The sequence below is a fragment of the Anomaloglossus baeobatrachus genome, chromosome 4, assembly GCF_048569485.1.
Source record: "Anomaloglossus baeobatrachus isolate aAnoBae1 chromosome 4, aAnoBae1.hap1, whole genome shotgun sequence".
NCBI classification, from domain to species: Eukaryota; Metazoa; Chordata; class Amphibia; order Anura; family Aromobatidae; genus Anomaloglossus; species Anomaloglossus baeobatrachus.
This window is the reverse complement of record NC_134356.1, coordinates 135229564-135252234: the sequence shown is the minus strand read 5'-3', so window position 1 is coordinate 135252234 and position 22671 is coordinate 135229564. Positions and strand designations below refer to the sequence as shown.

General features: G+C 44.1%; 2 long non-coding RNA genes across 2 annotated transcripts in view; both read left to right on the top strand.

Annotated features, from left to right (window-relative positions):
- The first annotated feature begins 8401 nt into the window (after window positions 1-8401).
- LOC142301308 (uncharacterized) lies at window positions 8402-13637 on the top strand. Its single transcript, XR_012752753.1, has 3 exons — window positions 8402-8522; window positions 9359-9404; window positions 12995-13637. It is a non-coding gene; the product is annotated as an uncharacterized LOC142301308 (long non-coding RNA).
- Window positions 13638-14108: 471 nt separating this feature from the next.
- Window positions 14109-22671, top strand: part of LOC142301307 (uncharacterized) — an 87986-nt gene continuing 79423 nt past the window's right edge. Inside the window, exons 1-2 of the long non-coding RNA XR_012752752.1 lie at window positions 14109-14444; window positions 15369-15419. This is a non-coding gene — a long non-coding RNA (uncharacterized LOC142301307). The remainder of the gene's footprint in view (window positions 14445-15368; window positions 15420-22671) is intronic.

The window sequence follows — 22671 nt, the reverse complement described above, 5'->3', positions numbered from 1 at the left end:
AGCATGGCAGGGACTGCGTCCCACAGGGGATGGGTAGAACAGTCACTGGGGCTTCAGAGTTCCTGGAGACAGTGCAGGAATCCGGCAAAGTTGCCGGGTAGGAATGTCAGGCAATAATATGATCACAGGACACGGCACAAGGGGGACCTGAGCACCTAGCTTTCAAGACAAGGCTTGCAAGACACGTTGACCAGGCCCCGCCCACATGGCAAGGCCAGTCTTATATACCCAGCACAGCCTCATGTCATATCCTGCTGGAGCAGTGCTGGGTCCATAAGACCAGGTGAGTGGGCGTGGCCCGACACTATACAGAAGCATGAGTCAGACACATGAGACTGGGGACAGGACACAGGAGAGCACGAGCGGAAGTGGCAGCCGTGACCGGTGGACACGTGGACCAGATCAGTGGGTAAGGAGCGGTGCCGTGCAGGTGTGACCGGATCAGTGGGTAAGGAGCGGTGCCGAGGCATCGGGAGCGTGACACGTATACGGTCCGTATGTCATCTGTTTGTCATCCGTGTGCCTTCCGTTTTTTTGGCGTACTGCCAAAAAACTGAAGGAGGGAAAATACATAAATTTACCCAGGATCCATAGCTTCAACCTACATGAGGCGGTCACATGTTCAGTCCAGTGCCATTTTCTACTGCTTTTCACAGCATAGAGCGCTCTGGTGATTTTCTTTTGCTTGTACACTTCATATCAGTCTTTTCTGTCATTATATTGGCAGAAAGACACATAATGTCCCACTCTCCTGCATTTTGTAATTTTGCACCCTTTGGTGCCTTTCATGTGGCACTAAGGGGTGCTTAGCCTTGTATTTACCAAAATAAATAAATAAATTTAAAAAAAAAATGACGTGGGGTTCCCCCTATTTTTGTAGCCAGCTAGGGTAAAGCAGACGGCTGCAGCCTGCAGACCACAGCTGGCAGCTTCACCTTGGCTGGTAATTCAAAACTGAGGGCACCTCACACTGTTATTTTAAAGGAAATAAATAATTTTTAAAAAAAAAACACGTAGGGGTCCCCCCAAAATTGAACCACCAGCCAAGGTAAAGCAGACAGCTGTGGTCTGATATTCTCAGACTAGGAAGGTCCACTGTTATTGGACACTCCCCAGCCTAAAAATAGCAGGCCGCAGCCGCCCCAGAAGTGGCGCATCCATTAGATGCGACAATCCTGGTGCTTCGCCCCAGCTCATCCCGTGCCTTGGTGCGGTGGCAAATGGGGTAATATATGGGGTTAATACCAGATGTGTAATGTCACCTGGCATCAAGCCCTGGGGTTGGTGAGGTCAGGCGTTTATCAGATACCCGACATCACCAACCCAGTCAGTAATAAAAAAAAAAATAGACCACAAACACATTTTTATTTGAAAAAAACACTGCCCAACACATTCCATCTTTCACCAATTTATTATAAAGAAAAACAAATCCAGGTCTGCTGTAATCCAAGCGGTTCCCATGATGATCCATACCATAGTCACTGTCCCAGTCAATGAAGAACAGAATATTCCCCATTGGCTGGGAGAGCAATGCAGTGACCTGAGCTAACATCAGAAGGTCAGCCCAGGTCACTGCAGGGCATGACTAGTGCTGCTGTCAGGAGTGAGGTACATTACCTGCGCTGATCTCCTGCACTGCTGATACTGCACACTGACTTCAATCACCTTCACAGCCAAGTATCGCGAGCGGCCCGTGACGTCACCGCTAGTGACAGTCTCGGGCCGCAGTGACAGATGTGAAGCGGCAGCCATGGAGGACAGTGTCAGCGCTGAGGTCGGGAGGGCAGGACTTCATCACCGCAGGTAAGCCGAGCGGGGACATGTGTGCGGGTGCGAGGTGGGAGGAGCCTAGTGGGGTAATGTGTGCGGTGCGAGGTGGGCGGAGCCTAGTGGGGCTATGTGTGTGGGTGCGAGATGGGCTGAGCCTAGCGGGGTAATGTGTGCGGATGCGAGGTGGGCGGAGTCTAGCGGGGCAATGTGTGCGGTGCGAGGTGGGCGGAGCCTAGCGGGGCTATGTGTGTGGGTGCGAGGTGGGGGGAGCGTAGCGGGGTAATGTGTGCGGGTGCGAGGTGGGTGGAGCCAAGCCGGGCCATGTGTGCGGGGCAAGGTGGGCGGAGCCTAGCAAGGTAATGTGTGCGGGTGCGAGGTGGGCGGAGCCATGCGGGGTCATGTGTGCGGTGCGATGTGGGCGGAGCGTAGCGGGGTAAGGTGTGCGGGTGCGAGGTGGGCAGAGCCTAGCGGGGCTATGGGTGCGAGGTGGGCGGAGCCTAGCGGGGCTATGTGTGCGGGCGGCGGAGTGCGAAGTGGGTGGAGCCTAGCTGGGCCATGTGGCGCTGAGGACGTCAGTGCTGGGGACTGCATGGCTGGGGACAGATGAGTGTGAGTGTGTGTGTGTGTGTTTGTGTGTGTGTGTATGTACATGCTGAGTGCAGGGGGGGCAGAGCCTAGCGGGGAAATATCGGCTCCCTGCACGCATAACCAGGGTAAATATCGGGTTACTAACCAAAGCGCTTTGCTTGGATACCCAATGTTTATCTTGGTTACCAGCTTCTGGCAGGCTGCCAGCGATGGCTCCCTGCACACTGTAGCTATAAAAAGCCCTGCTTTTGCTGATAGAACCGTTCTTGAACGTAACTCGAACTGTCAAGCTTTTAGCAAAAAGCTCGAGTTCTAGTTCAATCTAGAACACCCCCCAAAATCACTCGATCTGCGAACTGGCGAACCTCGAACCGCGCTCAACTCTACTTACAACCCACCCAACACAAGTCCATACACCCAGTCAACTCCTTGCCCATGACAGCTACCCCATACCACTTTACACGTAGCATAGTCAGCAGGATCAAGCCATGCTGTTAGAAGATCCATGTGTTGCGGTAAAGGCCTACATTACTTTGAAGACAGCAACCGTTGTATGGTCCAAGATGGTACTGAGCATAAGCTCTAAGATGGCAGACGGTCGAGGAGCTCCAAAATAAAACTCTGCCTATCATGGGCATCGGAGAAGCCTCAAACCGCGCTCAACTCTACTTACAACCCACCCAACATAAGTCCATACACCCAGTCAACTCCTTGCCCATGACAGCTACCCCATACCACTTTACACGTAGCATAGTCAGCAGGATCAAGCCATGCTGTTAGACGATCCATGTGTTGCGGTAAAGGCCTACATTACTTTGAAGACAGCAACCGTTGCATGGTCAAAGATGGTACTGAGCATAGGCTCTAAGACGGCAGATGGTCGAGGAGCTCCAAAATAAAACTCTGCCTATCATGGGCATCGGAGAAGCGGAAGGGCATGAAGATTTGTCCAGCCCTCAAGAAAGTATGCCCATCAGATGGAGTAAAATGCTATGTTGACAAGTGTCTGCCTATGCCAGATGCAGTGGAAAGAGAAGGTCCATTCATTGCAGAATGACAGCAAGGAACCGGCAGAGACCTGGGAGAAATGGGATAGCCTGCCTGAAAAGACTGCACCTTGTGCAAGTCGGACCTGTGGAATTGGCCAAGGAGGGGTGAGCCGAATGGCTCCATTTTGTGGGTGGAATTAAGAGTTGAAAGACAGGGGGTATAGTGAAATGTAGCTTCATGACGAATGGTGGACAGCATTGGTATTGCATGTTGGCCAGGGGAGGAGCAGGGCAAAAAGAATGGCAATGGCTGGGGGCATCCTAGCTCTGGACCAGGCCCCAATCAGCGGACAATAAAACTTTCACACTGCTTATTTATGAACTGCTGCAATATTTATGGACACAACAGTTTGTCCTCTTGCCATACTAATAGTTCTGCTTTACATAATTTGTGTGCTCCTCAGACTATCTGGGGGCATCCTAGCTCTGGACCAGACCCCAATCAGAGGACAATAAAACTTTCACACTGCTTATCTATGAACTGCTGCAATATGTATGGCCACAACAGTTGGTCCTTTTGCCATACTGATAGTTCTGCTTCACATAACTTGTTTTATTTACTGATCCATTATGTGCCCTGTTGTGTATAAATATGTGACTGTTCAGATTTTGTATTATACTGAGCCTGATGAAGAGACCTGCGTAGTCTCGAAAGCTTGCTATTATTACCATCTTTTCAGTTAGCCATTAAAAGGTATCAACCACTGAGGACTTCTTTTAAACAATTTTTTATTTCTACTGGCTAACACGGTACAAAGAAATATTTTACCTAATTTAATGAATGATTTCCAGCCTGTTTAATGTGCAGTAACATCATAAACGCTCCTAAGAATTCTCATTCAAGATAATCATGAAGCGTAAATGGACCATTGGGTTTCCTTTACTATTAAAAATAATTGTGAATGAGCATGCTTAAGAATACTCATTTCAATTTAATCATTCAGTGTAAACAGACTGCAGATCACACAATAAACAAGCAAAATGCTAGTTGATTGAGTGAAATGATCTTTTGTGCATCGCAAAAGATCATTGTTCTCTGAAAACAGGACTAAAGGGTGCTTTACACGCTGCGACATTGCTAACGATATATCGTCGGGGTCACGTCGTTAGTGACGCACATCTGGTGCCGTTAGCGACATCGCAGCCTGTGACACCAAGGAGCGACGATCAATGATCGCTAAAATGTCAAAAATCGTTGATTGTTGGCACATCGCTCCTTTCATAATATCGTTGGTGGTGCATGCCGCTGGTTGTTCATCATTCCTGCGGCGTCACACATCGCTATGTGTGGCGCCGCAGGAACGTCGAACATCTCCTTACCTGCGTCCACCGGCAATGAGGAAGGAGGAGGTGAGCGGGATATTGCACCCGCTCATCTCCACCCCTCCGCTTCTATTGGACGGCTGCCGTATGATGTCGCTGTGACGGCGCACGAACTGCCCCTTAGAAAGGAGGCGGTTCGCCAGCCACAGCAACGTCGCAGGGAAGGTAAGTCCGTGTGACAGGTGTAAGCGATATTGTGCACCACGGGCAGCGATTTGCCCATGACGCACAACCGACGGGGGTGGGTACACTCGCTAGCGATCTCGCTAGCGATCTCGCTAGCGAGATCGCAGCGTGTAAAGTGCCCTTTAGCGTGCCCAAAACAATGGCAGTCTATGTGCACTCAGCGATATATTAAAGAGTGGTCAGTTGTTTCCTGTTCTCTGCTTGTGTGAACAGACTATTAAACACCTGCTGACCATTAAAGGTTTATCGATCAGCAGTCGTTTAGTGCCGCCGGTTAGTACAGGTAAGTGGCCCCTTACTCCCTTCATGTAACCCATTTATCAATAAGTCAGCAAGATATGGAAGAAGGAAGCTAAGTAACATATAATCTGAGGATATTACTACACACAACAGTAGTTTGTAATCGGAAACCCTTTAAAGAAAACTGCACTAACTATAAACAAAATGTAAGCTTTCATCTTCATTAAGTGAAATTTTTTATCTTTTTTGCTGCTTTATAACAATGAGTGGACCCATGGAAGTTTGGGTTTTGCAGGTTCAGCCGGACTTTAGATAAAGTCCTGTTCTGGACCCAAACTTGACCCAAACCTCATTGCAACTCACTGATTAGGGAGTTAAACTACATCCGATAATGCTGATTTTACCTCCAGTGTGAGCCATTCAAACACTGCAAGTGGCTTGCACCGGGCTGAACACAGAGACTACCTGAGCACTGCAATGCTCGCTGGAGTGGTTTGCATATGTAAAACTCAAACACTGATTTTTTTTGTAAAGTCTGTGTTTGGTATGAGCACCGAACTTTAAAGTTCGCGTCCGCTCATCTATTTTCCTTTATAATACTATATCTGGTGAGATGAATATAGAGTTACGGTGTGTGCACTCACCACATATTTGTTGCAGACTTCTCACTGAAATTATGTTTCAAAGAACAATAAAAATTAGGTTAGTATAAAAAAAAAACAAAAACATTCACAGTAGTGTACAAAATCTCCCTCCGATTCTGCACTTGAATATTTTCAATTTTGCCATATTCCCTATTTATTGTTGAAATGCCTTTGTTATTGGAATTCAATGAAATAAGTGAAATCTGCAGCCAAGTCTTATCCAAAATGGTGTGAGATATTTTACTTGTGGAATAATTATGCTGTTTGTGAACCCGACCTTATAGGTAGAATCATCAAGGGGAGATATTGCTAAGTCGTGCCCCTCAAAGTTAGTGAGGAGCTAAAAGTAGAAGCGAAGTTGGAGATTACATCACATGTAGATGATAAACTTTAAGCAATAATTAGGACATTATCATATTTTGGTTTCTTGAGATCCTTAGTAATCAATATTTGTAATATAATTTGATTAACAATCTAACATAAGATTACTGTTCTAACTTCACTTTTAATTTGGTTCTTGAAAGTTACAGAACATAAGCCTTTTTCTGCTGACCAACATTTATTCTAAATAATTTGTCTACCTTTGACTTCTTGTCCAAGGAAGGCTTAACATTTAATCACAGAATGAATACTTGAGCTTAAGTAATGTAACATGTTGAGTTAATGGAGATGAAAACTCTGCAATTAGCTGATATGATAGTTACACATACACCAGTAGATAATTATGTTCTTTGTCATACCGTGCAAAGAAATTGGAATCCAAATAAGATGAAATAATCATATTATGCTTGGAAGTTGCTGTTTAAGTCAAATATAAATTACTAAGATATTCAACAACACCCTACAATGAATAGGATTAGAGAACAGATTGCTTTTGAATTTAACTTAATCCTAAATAATCATAATTCACATCATTTTTGCAGTTAATACAAGTTTAAAAAGTTTTTAGAACTTAGTTATAAAGTATAACAATCTTTTTGAAACAGTGAACAGGGAATTAACCATAATATAGCAGTGGTTGTTACAAATTTGAATATTCATATTATATAGCCTCAGATCATTGCTTCCTCCAACAATTAGAACAGTTAAGCCTGCTATATCATTTAGATGGCTGTTGGCTAATATCGCTCGGGCAGCAGCTGCTGTAGCCTACTTTTCCATATGCAGGATCGGTTATCTAGCTGAGCACCTCTCTGTTCTCTACCAGGCATCATTGATGGTAGATTATCTCTTAGATCTGAATTAAGACATGCTGGATACTTTTGTCACCCGACATCTATCGGGAGACAGTCGGGTGGCCCACATACACTATAGACTACTGCCCAAACCGGTAAATATCTGTGGTTTAAGTTGACATTAGTCTATTGTGGATGGGAGCTCTTGAATATTTTCAATATAGTAATGATAATAGATTTTAACTCTGAGAAAGCCTAAACCTGGAGACTCACAGGCAAGTCTCAATGTACTAAAATATAGTTTGGAAATACAGTAGATGATTTATATATTATTCAGTACACTGTATGGTTTTATGTTAAAATCCAAACTTAGAGTATGTAGGCAACTAATATACAGGAATAAATATATAATAATAATGGCATACAAATGCAATGCACATAAAATAGACATTTTTAAGACTAATAGTTGAAAATTCTGAATTCACAAAACAGATATAAGTACTAAATGCTGCATATTTTGCATGCGCATATACTTAAATCACCAATTTAAAAAGTTCATAGATTAATTTTGGTTCCATATTACACACTATATAATAGAAATGCAAACATGTCTAGCACCACTTATGACCTGAAAATTAATGTATGCCTGCAGCTCACCACAGTATACTATATTATTACACTTTCACAGGAATACCATATTTGCATATTTAAATTCCTAAAGAAGCATTGTATGGCCTATGAATCTCCTTACATAAACTGACCACTCTCCACAAGAAAAAACATTCCTCCCATAAACCACATGTCCGAGGCTTTTCAGTTAACCAAGTAAGACCTTCTGTTCTGCCCTGACGAGAGGCAAAGTCCCTAAAAAAGGTGTCTGCAAATGAAGTATTTGGTCTTTTCCTTCAAGTAATTTGGGTAATCATAGGACCCGGACCGACATGACTACTTAACAGTTGCTACAATATATTTTAAAACATTTAAAACTTGAATTGCTCTTTAAACATCTGTTTTCTGCGCAATAAAACAAACCTGCAATGCCTGGATTTGTTTCAGCAGCTCAAGCTCAGATCCATATAAAACAAGTTTTATTTCTATCTATAGATCAGTTGCTTTATTTTGTATTATGTGCTAGTAGTAAATATGCCATCCAGCATAGCAGTTTAGTAACCTTGGCAAAGTGTTGAACTCTCTATATTATTGCTTGATATCCAATAAAATTGCACCAAAAACTATTTGCTGCAAAATCCTAAAAGAATAATTACAGGAAAGGGAGCATGAATAATTTCGAATATGTTACTAATGTTTGTGCTTGTAGAGATCTGGACGTACTGTAGATCTGAGTAGGAAATGTTAAACTATAACTATATTCACAATAAAAGTCACCTCCAACTATTACAGGCAATCATTTACAGTCTGAGGGTAGAACACGATCAGATCAGCTTCATTTGCTATTCCATTTTATTGGCCACAGCACTTTTAGGGTAAAAGCCGCAATGGGAGTCTTTTCTGCATGGAAGATAAATATGTGCAATTATGTTTGACAGGTAACAATTTTTCAACTCACAAATAGAGGAGGAGAAATGTGAGTCTAATTGTTAAGTTATAAAATAAGTTTGCAGATTTGCGTGAAATTGTCTGCCTGCTTTAGTATTTTGCCAATACAATGACTTTATTGCATAAATGTAAAACATTAAAATATGGTGTTCACAAAGCAGCAAATTTAAGAATTTGAGAAATACATATTTACTGACTAAATGCTATCTTATTGCTGAGTGCTGTCAAAATGTTCTCACACATAATTATATATAAAGTGTTTCTTCAGAGTGTGTTCACTTGTGCTTGCACACTTCTCCATATCCAAGAAGTATATGTACCAAGCCAGAGCGAGTATCCTTCTTACTCAGAGAGGGTCATTCTTATTAAACTATCTAAATTTGTCACCACCAAAGAATATGGCAGAACTCACCTACAGGAGTTGTCTGCTGGGGCACAGGAGAGCAGGAGGGCACTGTGACTATTCCAAGTGCGCACTTCACTATTTGGGTACTGTATGGTAAAATAACTTTAGGCCCAATGTGATGGTCTCTTAATTTATGTGTTGGCATTTCTTACACCATATCCCATGATAAGATAATTTCTATGTTTTTAACCCCTCACATTTTTCATTTTCGTTTTTTTCCTCCCCTTCTTCCAAGAACCATAACTTTTTTATTTTTCCATCAATACAGCCATATGAGGTCTTTGTTTTCTGTTGTACTTTTGAATGACTCCATTAATTCTGCCACATATTGTACTGGAAAAGAAGAAAAAAATTCCAATTCCAGAGAAATTACAAAAAAGTGCAAATTCCAGAAATTGTATTTTTGTTTTTTTTCTTTAGCATCTTCACTGTATGGTAAAACTGACCTGGCATTATGATTCCTCAGGTAAATATGAGTTTGTAAATACCAAATATGTATAGTTTTACTTTTCTCTAATGGGTAGAAAAAAATCAGAAATTCCTCAAAAAACAGAATTGCATTTTTATCGCCCTTTTCCAAGACCCGTAGCTTCTCTTTTTGGGATCTGGGACTGTGTGAGGGTTAATTTTTTTAATCCTGCACTGGAGCTTTTAATTATACCTTTTATGGATAGATGCAATGTTTTGATCGCCTCTTATTGCATTTTAATGCACTGTTATGGGACCTATATATATATATATATATATATATATATATATATATATATATATATACGGTACACATATATATGTATATATAGATATACATATATATATATATATATATATATATAATTGCCTTATTCTGTCTGTCTGTCTGTAGCGAAAATGACATCATTACAGTGACAACCGTCGCATTGGCCGCTGGGCTCGGCCTGGCCCTGCCCCCCGCATGGATTGGCCGCTCCGTTCGGCCTGGCCCCGCCCCCCGCACGGATTGGCCGCTTGGCCAGGCCCCGCCCCCTCACGCATTGGACGCTCTGCCTGGCCCCGCCCCCCGCACGCATTCCCCGAACCCACACGGAGCCCCGACTCCCAGGTGACTGCTGCACCCTCGGAAGCCCACACCGGCAAGACAAAGTGGAGAAAAGGCCGAATGTGTGAAACCACTAGCTTACCCCGGCTCCCGGCACACGTGTGCCGGAGCCGGTGTAGGCTGGTAACCATGGTACACATCGTTTAACTATAGAAACCGCTTTCCTTAGTTACCCGATGTGTAACATGGTTACTAGCTTACCTCGGCTCCTGGCACACGTCAGCACTGTCGCTTTGATTAGTTACGTTTTCTCCATTTCCTCAGATCCGGCGCGATCCTGTGCACTGTGTACAGTACAGTGGCCGCGCGACAAGCTCCGATCACGTGTTGTCATGTGACCGGAGCATGTGACCAGGAAGTTGCGGCGCGGCCACTGTACTGTACACAGTGTACGGGAGCGCGCCGGATGTGTGAAACCACTAGCTTAGGCTGGTAACCATGGTACACATCGGGTAACTATAGAAACCACTTTCCTTAATTACCCAATGTGTAACATGATTACTAGCTTACCCCAGCTCCCGGCACACGTGTGCCGGAGTCGGCGTACGCTGTTAACCAGTGTACACATCGGGTAACTATGGAAACCGCTTTGCATAGTTACCCGAGCCCCGCCCCCACACGGATTAGCCGCTTGGCCAGGCTCCACCCCCCCACATGTATTAGATGCTCGGCCTGGCCCAGACCCCCCCCCCAACGCATTAGACACTCGGCCTGCCCCCCCCGCGTGCATTCCCTGAACCCCCACAGAGCCCCGACTCCCAGGTGACTGCTCCACCCCCGGAAGCCCACGCCGGCAAGCCAGCCGAGACATACCGTTGCGTTGCTGGGATCGTGCCGGAGCAGGCGTACGCTGGTAAACATGGTACACATCGGGTAACCATGGAACCTACTTTGCTTAGTTACCCAATTGTGTACCTTGGTTACCAGAATATGTTGACTCCCTGCCCATTATGATCGTTGCTCTGTCGCTGTCAAACACGCCGATGTGTGCTACACAGCAGGAGACCAACAAACAAAAAATGAACCAGTACTGTCGCTTTGAATAGTTACCCAATGTGTACCATGGTTACTAGCTTACCCCGACTCCCTGCCCATTCAGATCGTTGGTCTCCCACTGTCAAACACGCTGATGCGTGCTGCACAGCAGGAGACCAACAAGCACAAAATTAACCAGCACTGTCGCTTTGCATAGTTACTCGATGTGTACCATAGTTACCAGCTTACCGACGTACGCTGGTAGCCATGGTATACAATCCTGTAAATATGGAAAGTGCTTTGCTTACTTACCCGAATGTGTACCATGGTTACCAGCTTACCCCTGCTCCCGGCACATGTGTAATCTACATACACATTCTAGACTACCCGATACGTTAGAATTGGGCCGCCTTCTAGTAAAACATAATTCTGCTGTTTTGTTTTTTTCTCACTATGCCTTTACAGATCAGAATATTTGATTTTATGTTTTGATAGATTGGTCATTTCTGAAAACAGCAATACCAAATACCAAATATGTGTATTTTTTTATTATTATTTTTTCATTTGGGCAAAACGAGGTTATTGGAACTTTTAGCTTTGGTTTATTTTTCATATATTTTAAAACTTTTTTTTTTACATTTTTCATGGATTTTGAAGCTTGCACTATCCGATTGCTTCTGTTGTTCAGGTTGGGGCTTCAGCAAAATGTAGATGATCTGGGAATGCCAGCGATTAGCCGGAATACACAGAAACTGCATCATAACAGCAACAGGGGTCATCAGCTCACCCCCCCAGCTGTCATGACAACCCATAGGCACCCTGTGATCGCATCATGGGGCTGCTGATGATGGCGGGGAATAGCACAATCATTGCTGGAGCACGTTTTACTTCGCCTGTTGGCCGCACATGTCAGCTGATCAGATCAGCAGACATGTGTGAGGAATAATGTGGGCTCGTTGCACAAGTCCACATTAAATGGACATACATGATCAATCATGTATAGGTACGTCCTAGGTCAGGTTAATGAGTAAATTTACACTTTTCCTTGTCATTCGTATTTTCCTTGAAAGTTGTCAAAGTTTAGAAATATTAAAACACTTCTATCCACACTTTCTAACTTTCCATAAAGAATCACAGAAATACTAATGCATCATAAGTTGTGTACTTTTTAGAGTTGAGTATATTCGAAAAAATATCATGTCGCTACATTCATGTGAAGGCATCGGCAAAGCTTTTGTTGTATTTGAATGGAATTTTTCACCAGATAGTTCCCTTTAGTTTAGCCTGTGAGTATCTGTAATATACCCATAGGGTTGCATTTCAGTGGATTCATCTCATAATCGCATCTCATATCCTAAAAATGGAACCTTTTAGCCTTTTTGGCCGAGAATCAATACTTGATCAGTTATGGTCCATACTTATTCATTTCTAGATATGCTTGGCCCCTCTCTCACCAGCGTTCACTCACGGCCTTGAACTAAACCATGATACTGATTGAAGCACAAGACTTTGTGTAGATATGTTTTATGTGAACTTGTTATGTAAATCATCTGTAGCTTTGAATTTATGCGATTTTGAAGGTTTTCTAAGCATCATTACAGTTATTGAGAAATAGAAAAATTATAATTCTCATTAACTGAGACCCAGCTTTAATACTTTTTTTAATTCCACATTTGGCTAAAAAAAGCATATAAGATATAACAAAACAATGAAATAATTTAATCAATATTATATAAAGAATTTTATATACAATATGTTGAACTAAATTTATTGCCATTCCAAGTTTTATTGCCAAGCATTTCCCATAATCATTTCATGAAGTTTGTACTTGCTAAGTCATTTCAAACATTGTTCTTTAGTGTTATGAATTAGTCATGATGTCCACTTAGGGGAAGGATAAGCTCTAAATCTTACTATAGATTACTTAGTACAATTAAAAGAAATATATATACCAGAAGCTGCTATGCAGAAGCATCAGACTAATTATTTTTGGCTTTTTTCCTCAGATAATGGACACATTGCTGCCAGTAGGTAAATCCCTATCATGGAAAGAATGCTGTTCTCCCCAGCAATTCTGATGAAAACTACAGGTGGACACGGATTATAATACTAGCATCTAATTGAAATTCATCTTACATTTTTTGCCTCAGATGGAATACATGCTGATCTAACACAAATCTACTTGAATTCATTCAAATTGATTGCACATTTCCAGGGCAAAACTTCTATTTGCAATTCAAACATATTTATTTTTTTTGTAATGGTTAAAATGTCAAACATCAAATCCAAACAGTGTTTCTTGTTGGTTCTTATAGGATATTACTGTTGGCACTAGAAAGTGAAGCAACATAAAGTCTTACACAGAAGAGTTGGTTCATATACGTCTCATTTTTCCTACCGTCCTGAATAAGGAAACGTAATTACAGCTTTCTTGTCTAATTAGTTTTTTTTATACTGTTTGTCCTAACATCACGGAATTTTATTAACTCTTTTGTATAATAAAAGCAGTCTCATGATCAACCTGTAGCTTAGATTACTGTATCTGACACCCAGGGTGAAAAGCAGGTATGACAGGAAAAAACACTGTATTATATGCCAGCCCCTTAAAAATAGCCAAATAATAGAAATGAGTGGATTGATCTGCAGAGGATGGAGCTGGAGTACAATTTCATGAAATTTGTGGTTTCAAATATGAATTTGAACTTTTGAGATTGTATTTGCGGTTCATTAAAGAAAAATAAAACTTGTTCCGCTCCATTTCCTAAACTGCTGAAGCATCAAAGAGCAGGCTAACATTATTCTGTGTTGATGCGCTGGCCTCACCAAAATACCCAGCAGCTCTGACATCTTACGGATTATCATACCATGTACAGTGGTGGTCAAGAACTGGCCCATCATATCAGCAGTCCCCAATGGAACACAGTTTATACGGCAGAGTCTTTTTCCATCTCCAGAGTCACTGTGTAAATCTCTTTCTTCTATACAGTGTAAACTCTATTTATTAACAGGGTCCTCTATTTTTTTCTTCTGTAGAGTAAAGTTACCGTCATAGAAAATAAAAGAGCGGGCAGCACTCTGCAGGTAGCTTCAGACAGCTTTATTTTTCGATGCTGATGGTACCGTTTCACACCTCTAGGGGCGCTTTTACGGGTCCATACACAAAGCGCCCCTAGAGGTGCGAAACGGTACCGTCGTCCTCGTGCTCCCCTCCCTCCACTCCCTCATGTCTGTTACACCTGTCAGCATCGAAAAATAAAGCTGTCTGAAGCTACCTGCAGAGTGCTGCCCGCTCTTTTATTTTCTATGAATTGATGGCTTCGTCTGGGCAATAGCACCACGGTTGAGACAGCAGCTTCCATCATACCAGGAATTTTTTCAGGATTGTGCCCGATGTCACAAAGCAACAACCACACTGCTTAGTGGTGAAACGGGATCATCTCACTACCTCTTGAAAGGGTAAGCAGTGCTGTGCACTTTTCCTTCTATGTTATTTCAAAGTTACCGTCATACTAAGCGATGCTCCAGCGATCCCACCAGCAACCTGACCTGGCAGGGATCGCTGGAGTGTCACTACACGGGTTGCTGGTGAACTGTCAAACAGGCAGATCTCACCAGCAACCAGTGACCAGCCCCCAGACAGCAGCGACGCGTGGAAGCGATGCTGCGCTTGGTAACTAAGGTAAGTATCGGGTAACCAACCCGATATTTACCTTGGTTACCAGCGCACACCGCTTAGCACTGGCTCCCTGCACTCCTAGCCAGTGTACACATCTGGTTAATTACCCGATGTGTACTCTAGCTACGTGTGCAGGGAGCCGGCACTGACAGCCTGAGAGCGGCGGACGCTGGTAACGAAGGTAAATATCGGGTAACCAAGGAAAGGGCTTCTTGGTTACCCGATATTTACATTGGTTACCAGCGTCCGCAGAAGCCGGCTCCCTGCTCACTGCACATTTAGTTATTGCTCTGTCGCTTTCACACACAGCGATGTGTGCTTCACAGCAGGAGAGCAACAACTAAAAAATGGTCCAGGACATTCAGCAACAACCAACGACCTCACAGCAGGGGCCAGGTTGTTGCTGGATGTCACACACAGCAACATCGCTAGCAACATCGATGTTGCGTCACAAAAGTCGTGCCTCAGCAGCGATGTTGCTAGTGATATTGCTTAGTGAGACGTGGCCTTAAATCTCTTATGGTTGACAGAGTCCTTTTTTTCTTTTTCTTGTAGAGTGTAAGCTTTTATGGTTAACAGAGTCCTTTTTTTCTTTTTCTTGTAGAGTGTAAGCTTTTATGGTTAACAGGGTCCTGTCTTTCTTTTTCTTGAAGAGTGTAACCTCTTATGGTTAATGTGATACTTTCTTTTTTTCTCTTGTATAGAGATGAGTGAACCTCTGGAGGTTTGGTTTGCCGAGCCAAATCGAACAAAGGGTACGTTCATTGAACCTATATCAATCTGAACTTTGAACCTTTATTGAACTTTTCCGAACCTTTTGACTTCAATAGGAGGCCAAACGTAAGGCAGACGAAAACACTTTTGGGGGGGGGGGGGTCAAAAAGCTTCCAAAACAGAAAAACTACATTTTAGAATGCATGTCCACTAGCTTCATTTGCTATTGACAGAAGAAATAGAGGTGGATGAGAGACTGGTGTAGGGCTAGTGCTCCCATACTCCTGCCAGTACAGACAAGACACAACTTGGACACCCATCTTGGAGTCTAGAGATATAAAAAACATTTGAGGCAAACAACAGGACAGTGGCATCAATTGCTCCCCCTTCCCCCATTTCTCCCTAGTGTCCTTGCACAGCAGGAAGGTATTGTCCATGCAACACACAGGATGTGGCCTGGCATTTCCATTTTAAAAAGTGAGCACACAGTCACTATGCCTTCTGCATCAGCGCATCCAGGCAGGAATAGTGCCCTAGAAATTTCTGTATAACCAGGTTGAGCACGTGAGCCTTGCAATGCACATGTGATGTCGCCCAAGTGTAGTATCGCCATCAAGTTTGCACTGTTATTGCACACAGCCTTCCCTGGCTCTAGGTTTAGTGGAGACAGCTATTAATCAAACTGGGCATGGAAAGTGGTCCACAACTCTGCAGCTGTGTGACTGCATTCGCCAATGCATATTAATTTAAGCACTGCCTGATAGTTTTGACTTACACACAGGATGTGGCCTGGTATTTTAATTTTAAAAATTAAGAGATGCATGAGTGCCAGGCATAGGGCTGATGGTCCCATACCCCTGGAACTATAGACAAGAGCCAACTTGGAGACCCTACTTGGAGTCTCCACATTTCCAAAGATTAAGGTCAGGTAACAGAAAAAGTGGCAAGAATTGGCACACACTACATATAGGCCAACTAAGCAACATGGCTCAAGAACAAGGCCTAAACCAGCATTTATACCATCACCAGAGAAAGCAAGATGACACACAGGCATAGGCCTCTTAGTCACAGAAGACTGATACTACCCACTTGACACAACTTGGAGACCCATCTTGGAGTCTCGACGTTTAAATACCTTTCAGGCAGTACCGTACCATCATTTGTCTCCTTCCTCATAGGGTCTTAAAGCAGCAGGGAGGTATGGTCCATGCAACACACTGGATGGGGCCTGGCATTTAGATTTTCAAAATTATGAGATACATGAGGGACAGGAGTAGGCCTCTTGCTCACAGAAGCCTGGCAGTACACCATTGCCTAGTCTGCAGAGTCTTGAACTGGGGTAGCAAAGTCACTGGACATTCACAACTTGTTCATCTTTATGAACATTAGGCGGTCTACTTCCAAGGTGTGACTGGCAAGCTCAGGTCACTCTTCCATTTTTGAAGACCAAAATGCAAAAGGGTCCAATTCCCCCTTATGGCATTGATGTTGAGCACTAGATACCTCTGCACCATCCTCTCCATTCATTTAGTATGTGTCAGTCTTCTCTGTTCTGCAATGGTGTAAAAGATATGTGCCACAAATCCCAGAAATTGGTTCTGAAACTTGAATTGCTGCAGCTGCTAATGTTTCTGCATTGACAACTCGACGTTCCTGTGGTTGGCATTGTAGACCTGCGATACATGCTGTGTGCCTCACTGCTGTCTTGTGGAAAAGTACTGTTAAGATGGTCTACAAGCTTTTATCGATACTCCAGCATCCGAGCGTCCCTTTCCAGGGGGGAAGCATCTTGCTAAATTGACTTTTGTCTAGCAGAGTGGCAACCCAGTAATCAGCACTATTTATACGCTAACGATATGGACATCATGTTGCAAATAGTGAATCAAGAAGGCGCTCATGTTTCGGGCACTTCCATACTGTCCAAGTCCATGTTGTGTTGGCGGTGGGGAAATGATCAAGTTTGCCTCCTGGTTCCCCTCCCACCAACCACAGACAAAACAGACGGGATCAATATCTTCTTCATCTCCAAAGTTTTCTGTCTTCTGTTCTATCACTTTTTCATCCTCCATTTGTTCCTCAGCTCCTGAACCTTTACTATAACTTTGTCTGTTACCATGAGCCCCCCCCCGATTGATGGACTCTACCTTCCCATGACACCCACCTGTGTGATGACTGTCCGGACCTTACAGGAAATGGTATCCCTTCCACATCCTCCTCTGCTTCCTCCTCATCCTCTGGGACCCCCACCTCCTGCCGCTGACTATTCAAAGTCTGCTCCAACATGTAGATGAGCGGAATAAATATGCTGATGATGGTGATGTCAGCGCTAGCTATCTATCTTTGTAGCCATTTCAAAACTGTGCAAGGGGGTGCAGAGGTCTTTCATCTGTGCCCACTCTGCAATCGTGATTTGCCCCACATCCATACAATATTGTCCAAGGTTATGCGTCATGGCATAGTGCACCAGGGCTTGCTGTTGCTGCCACAGTCGCTGCTACATGTGCAGAGTAGAATTCCACCATGTCAGCACATTGCATATCAATCGGTTAACTGATAGGCTGAAAGTTCTTTGTCTCATTGCAAATCAAGTAGCCGCGGAGTGCGAACGGCGGAAGTGAGCACACACCAGTCGTGCCTTCTGCAGCAGCACAATCAGCCGAGGATAGTGAGCTAGAAATTTCTGTACAACCAGGTTGAGGATATGACTCATTCAAGGCACATGTGGATGTCGCCCAGGCATAGGTCCGCTAACAGGTTTGCACCATTGTTGCATACAGCCTACCCTGGCTCCAGGTTCAGTGGAGATAACCATTGATCAAACTCCCCTGGCTATGCTTACTTGTCCAGGTGTAAGAGGTGAAATGCACCCTGGGAGATACAGAGTTTTTCAAGGAAAAGGTAATCTTGGCTGTGGCATGATGGTGTAGATCCATCACAGCTTTATTAGAAAAGTAAAGGCAATTTGCAACTTGTACTGGGGGCCTGCAATGGCTATCAGGTTTTGGAAACCTTCTGTATCCACCAGGCAGAAAAGCGTCATCTCCGTAGCCAACAGTTTCGATATGTGAAGGTCAAGCATTTCACTTTGACATGTGTTGGAGGAAATGGTCTTTTACCTGACCAAAACAGTGGGACCGAAGGCTGGTTGCTGTGTTGAGAGAGGGTGGAGTGAAGTATACACAACCGAGTGGTGGAAAGGGAGGTGGTTGTAGTGCCAGATGTAATGCTGGATTGAGAAACATGTTGTGTGCTTGGTGTCTCACATTGATCAAAAACACCAAGCATGGTCACTTTCGTAACACCTGATGGGTCTTCACTCCCCCCCACTGTAGCGGGTACGCAAGAGGATGGTCTGTGGTCGGAGACCTGTGTTACAATAGTTTTGACGGTGATGCAGGCATAGGAAGAAGCAACAGACAATATTGATTTGGCGGCCGGTGGTTGGGTTGGCCCGGTAGTCTGCATTTTACCACAGTGAAATTCCCACAGTAATGCATGTTGGTTGCGCATGTGCTGGTTCTTGCATGTAGCAGTCAATTTATTTGATTTTTTTGCCTCTACGCAGTCGTTGTTTACAACATTAGCAAATATACTCCGGCACACTGAGAGAAATATATGAGAGAAGTCCAAAATGGTGCTCAAAAATTGTATTTATTAATCTATATTCTTATAATGTCCATTGTCCAACGTTTCAACCCGAAGGTTTTCTTCAAGGACTGATTTTTTACATACAAAGAAAAGAAACAGAATATACATCGTCATACATGTGCAATATACATGAATCTTTTACAGGAAGACATACATATTATATTAGTAAGATGAAGGAAAAAAAAGGGGATGAGCTCTCCATAGGGATGTACATAGAGAGTTCCCATGGTAACAGTGATAACACTAATAGGGTTTACAAGGTATGTTATACAACGTAACAAAGAGCAGAGATGGGTGACATACCTATGTCAAATTAGAGTGAATTTTTTTTAATGAATTTTCAGAGGAGCACCCAGGCGTATCAGGCAAATACGGAAATTCTCATGTCAATATTACGCTATGAGGGTAGAAAGTACATAGTGTCAATACATGTTACTAGATTTAGTACTAGATTTAGTACAGGGGGGAAAAAAGGGAGGGGGGAAGGGGGAAGGGATAGAGGGGTATCAAGGGCATACCTGTTGCAGTGTTTACTAGGTATCAAGACATCGAGTAAGGTAATAGGATGTAGAGGGAAAAGGTCCAAGTCCGTCTGGTGAACCAAATCGAGAAATACATGAATACAAAAATGGTATAAGGTTACCGTGGTGTAAGTAACATATGTGGATCTACCTTGTGTGTAGAGGTAGGTGCACCTAAGGTCTGGAGTGTTATTTTATTCGCCAAAGAGGAGCCTCTGTGGGTCCGTATTTATGTTACTGTAGCAATAAGAATAAACAGGTTCAGATCCCACATGGGGTGGAAAGAGTATCACTACTGATATAGACACTATGAAACAAGGGTCCCAGATGAATCAAATATTATATGCAATATTGTAATTACCATAAGTATTCAAGATGAATCCACAAGGGTCATGGATTGGCTGGTAACAGAGAAAAGAAGGGGGGGGGGTTTATGAGCTCAAATCGTTATAAGAAAAGGAGGGTAGATAGGGATACGGCATACCTGAAAGGATGACATTCATATTGAAAATGTCATGGAGTGTAGGTCTGTAGCAGGCTCAGGGTAATGCATCAGGGGTCATTTTATGTGAGTATACAACCTGTTATAACTGATGAGAAGACAATATAAGGAGCATGAGGTAATAGGATCAGTGAGGTGAATAGGTAGAAACAATAACATACCTCCCTAGCAGGCTGTGCAAGGTGCACTGGTTGTGAGCTGGCCAAAGGCTCTATAGGAGGGAGAGGAGAGGGAGTTAAACATACTCTGTGTAGAAGCTAGGGGTTGTGGAAGCTGGTACATACCTTCGTGGTGAGGGAACCTCAGGTGGAGCGTCAGGTGATGCGTTTGTGCCGGTGAAAGGGCTATTTATGCTATGAAGAGGGGCGTTCACTTCCTGAGTAGAGTGGAACGCACCTGTGATCCTATTGTGAACGCCGACGCGATGACGCAATGCCCCGCACTTGCGCGGTGGAGCAGGACGCCGGCGACTCGGCGTCCCGCCCCGCGCATGCGCGGAAGGCAGAGCGCTCGCGTCAGCGCATAGTGAAGCCTGAGCGCGTGCATGTTGGGGCACACAGCCAGCACGAGCCCCACGGGGCGGGGCGCCAGTGTGACGCCGCGCCTCGTGAGCGCGTGGAGGGCAGGGGACCCTCTGCACGCGCTGCAGAATACATGAGCTAGAGCAGTGGGGGGCGTGTCACTATACAAACCTATACTGGGGTGAGCAATGTAGTGAAGGAGTGAAGGTGATGTGCTGGAGACAGGTGCGATCAGGTGACATGGGAGACCTAAGGGTGAGAAAAAGAAAGATTTAATGAATTATGACATGACATGTACGGCTAAACAGTTGTATCCTTATATATATATATCTCCCACTCTGCCGTAAGAGGTAAAAATTACATGAGCACAGTAGGAAGCAAACATGAATACAGTAAAGAAGCTAGTGGATTACGTCATATTCCCTATTTAACCCACTGGGTTCCAGGGTTCTCAAAGTATGTATCCAGAAAGCTTCACGTTGTTTTAGGGTTCAAGTCCTATTTCCACCCCTTCTTATCAGAGGTACATGTTCAATAATTTGGTATTTGAGTTGGGCCACGGTGTGTCCATGTGTCACAAAGTGATGTGGAATAGGTAATAACACCTGTTGGCAACGGATGGTCGATTTATGTTTATTGATCCGGTCTCGGATATGTTGGGTGGTCTCCCCAACATATCCGAGACCACAGGGACACTTTATGAGATATACTACGAATGAGGAGTCACATGTCAAGTAGTCACGAATGTGGAAAACTTTACCCGTATGAGGATGGGTGAACGTGTCTCCCCGAGTCAAGTTATTACATTGTAGACAATGTAGGCAGGGATAATTGCCAACCTTAGGGGTTCCTAGAAAGGTTTGACGTGATACTCTTGTGGAGGACCCAATATCGGCCCTCACTAAGTTGTCTCTTAGGTTCTTGGGTCTCTTGTAGCAGAATAAAGGAGGCTGGGAAAACTCGGACACAGTGGGATATGAGGTATGTAATAGTGGCCAATGTTTCGCAATAATGCCTTTAATCAACGGTGAAAATGGGTGGTAGGTATTAACACACGCTAGACGGGGTGTCTCGGCTCGTACTGTATTGGATCGTGACCCGCGGTTGTTGGCTATGTGGGCTGGATAGCCTCTGGACATAAATTTAGAACCCATTTCTTGGAGTCTCAACTCACGCTTGTCAGGGTCGGATACAATTCTTTCCACTCTCCCCAACATGCACGCGCTCAGGCTTCACTATGCGCTGACGCGAGCACTCTGCCTTCCGCGCATGCGCGAGGCGGGACGCCGAGTCCCCGGCGTCCTGCTCCACCGCGCATGCGCGGGGCATTGCGTCATCGCGTCGGCGTTCACAATAGGATCACAGGTGCGTTCCACTCTACTCAGGAAGTGGACGCCCCTCTTCATAGCATAAATAGCCCTTTCACCGGCACAAACGCGTCACCTGACGCTCCACCTGAGGTTCCCTCACCACGAAGGTATGTACCAGCTTCCACAACCCCTAGCTTCTACACAGAGTATGTCTAACTCCCTCTCCTCTCCCTCCTATAGAGCCTTTGGCCAGCTCACAACCAGTGCACCTTGCACAGCCTGCTAGGGAGGTATGTTATTGTTTCTACCTATTCACCTCACTGATCCTATTACCTCATGCTCCTTATATTGTCTTCTCATCAGTTATAACAGGTTGTATACTCACATAAAATGACCCCTGATGCATTACCCTGAGCCTGCTACAGACCTACAGTCCATGACATTTTCCATATGAATGTCATCCTTTGAGGTATGCCGTATCCCTATCTACCCTCCTTTTCTTATAACGATTTGAGCTCATAAACCCACCCCCCCCTTCTTTTCTCTGTTACCAGCCAATCCATGACCCTTGTGGATTCATCCTGAATACTTATGGTAATTACAATATTGCATATAATATTTGATTCATTTGGGACCCTTGTTTCATAGTGTCTATATCAGTAGTGATACTCTTTCCACCCCATGTGGGATCTAATAAACCTGTTTATTCTTATTGCTACAGTAACATAAATACGGACCCACAGAGGCTCCTCTTTGGCGAATAAAATAACACTCCAGACCTTAGGTGCACC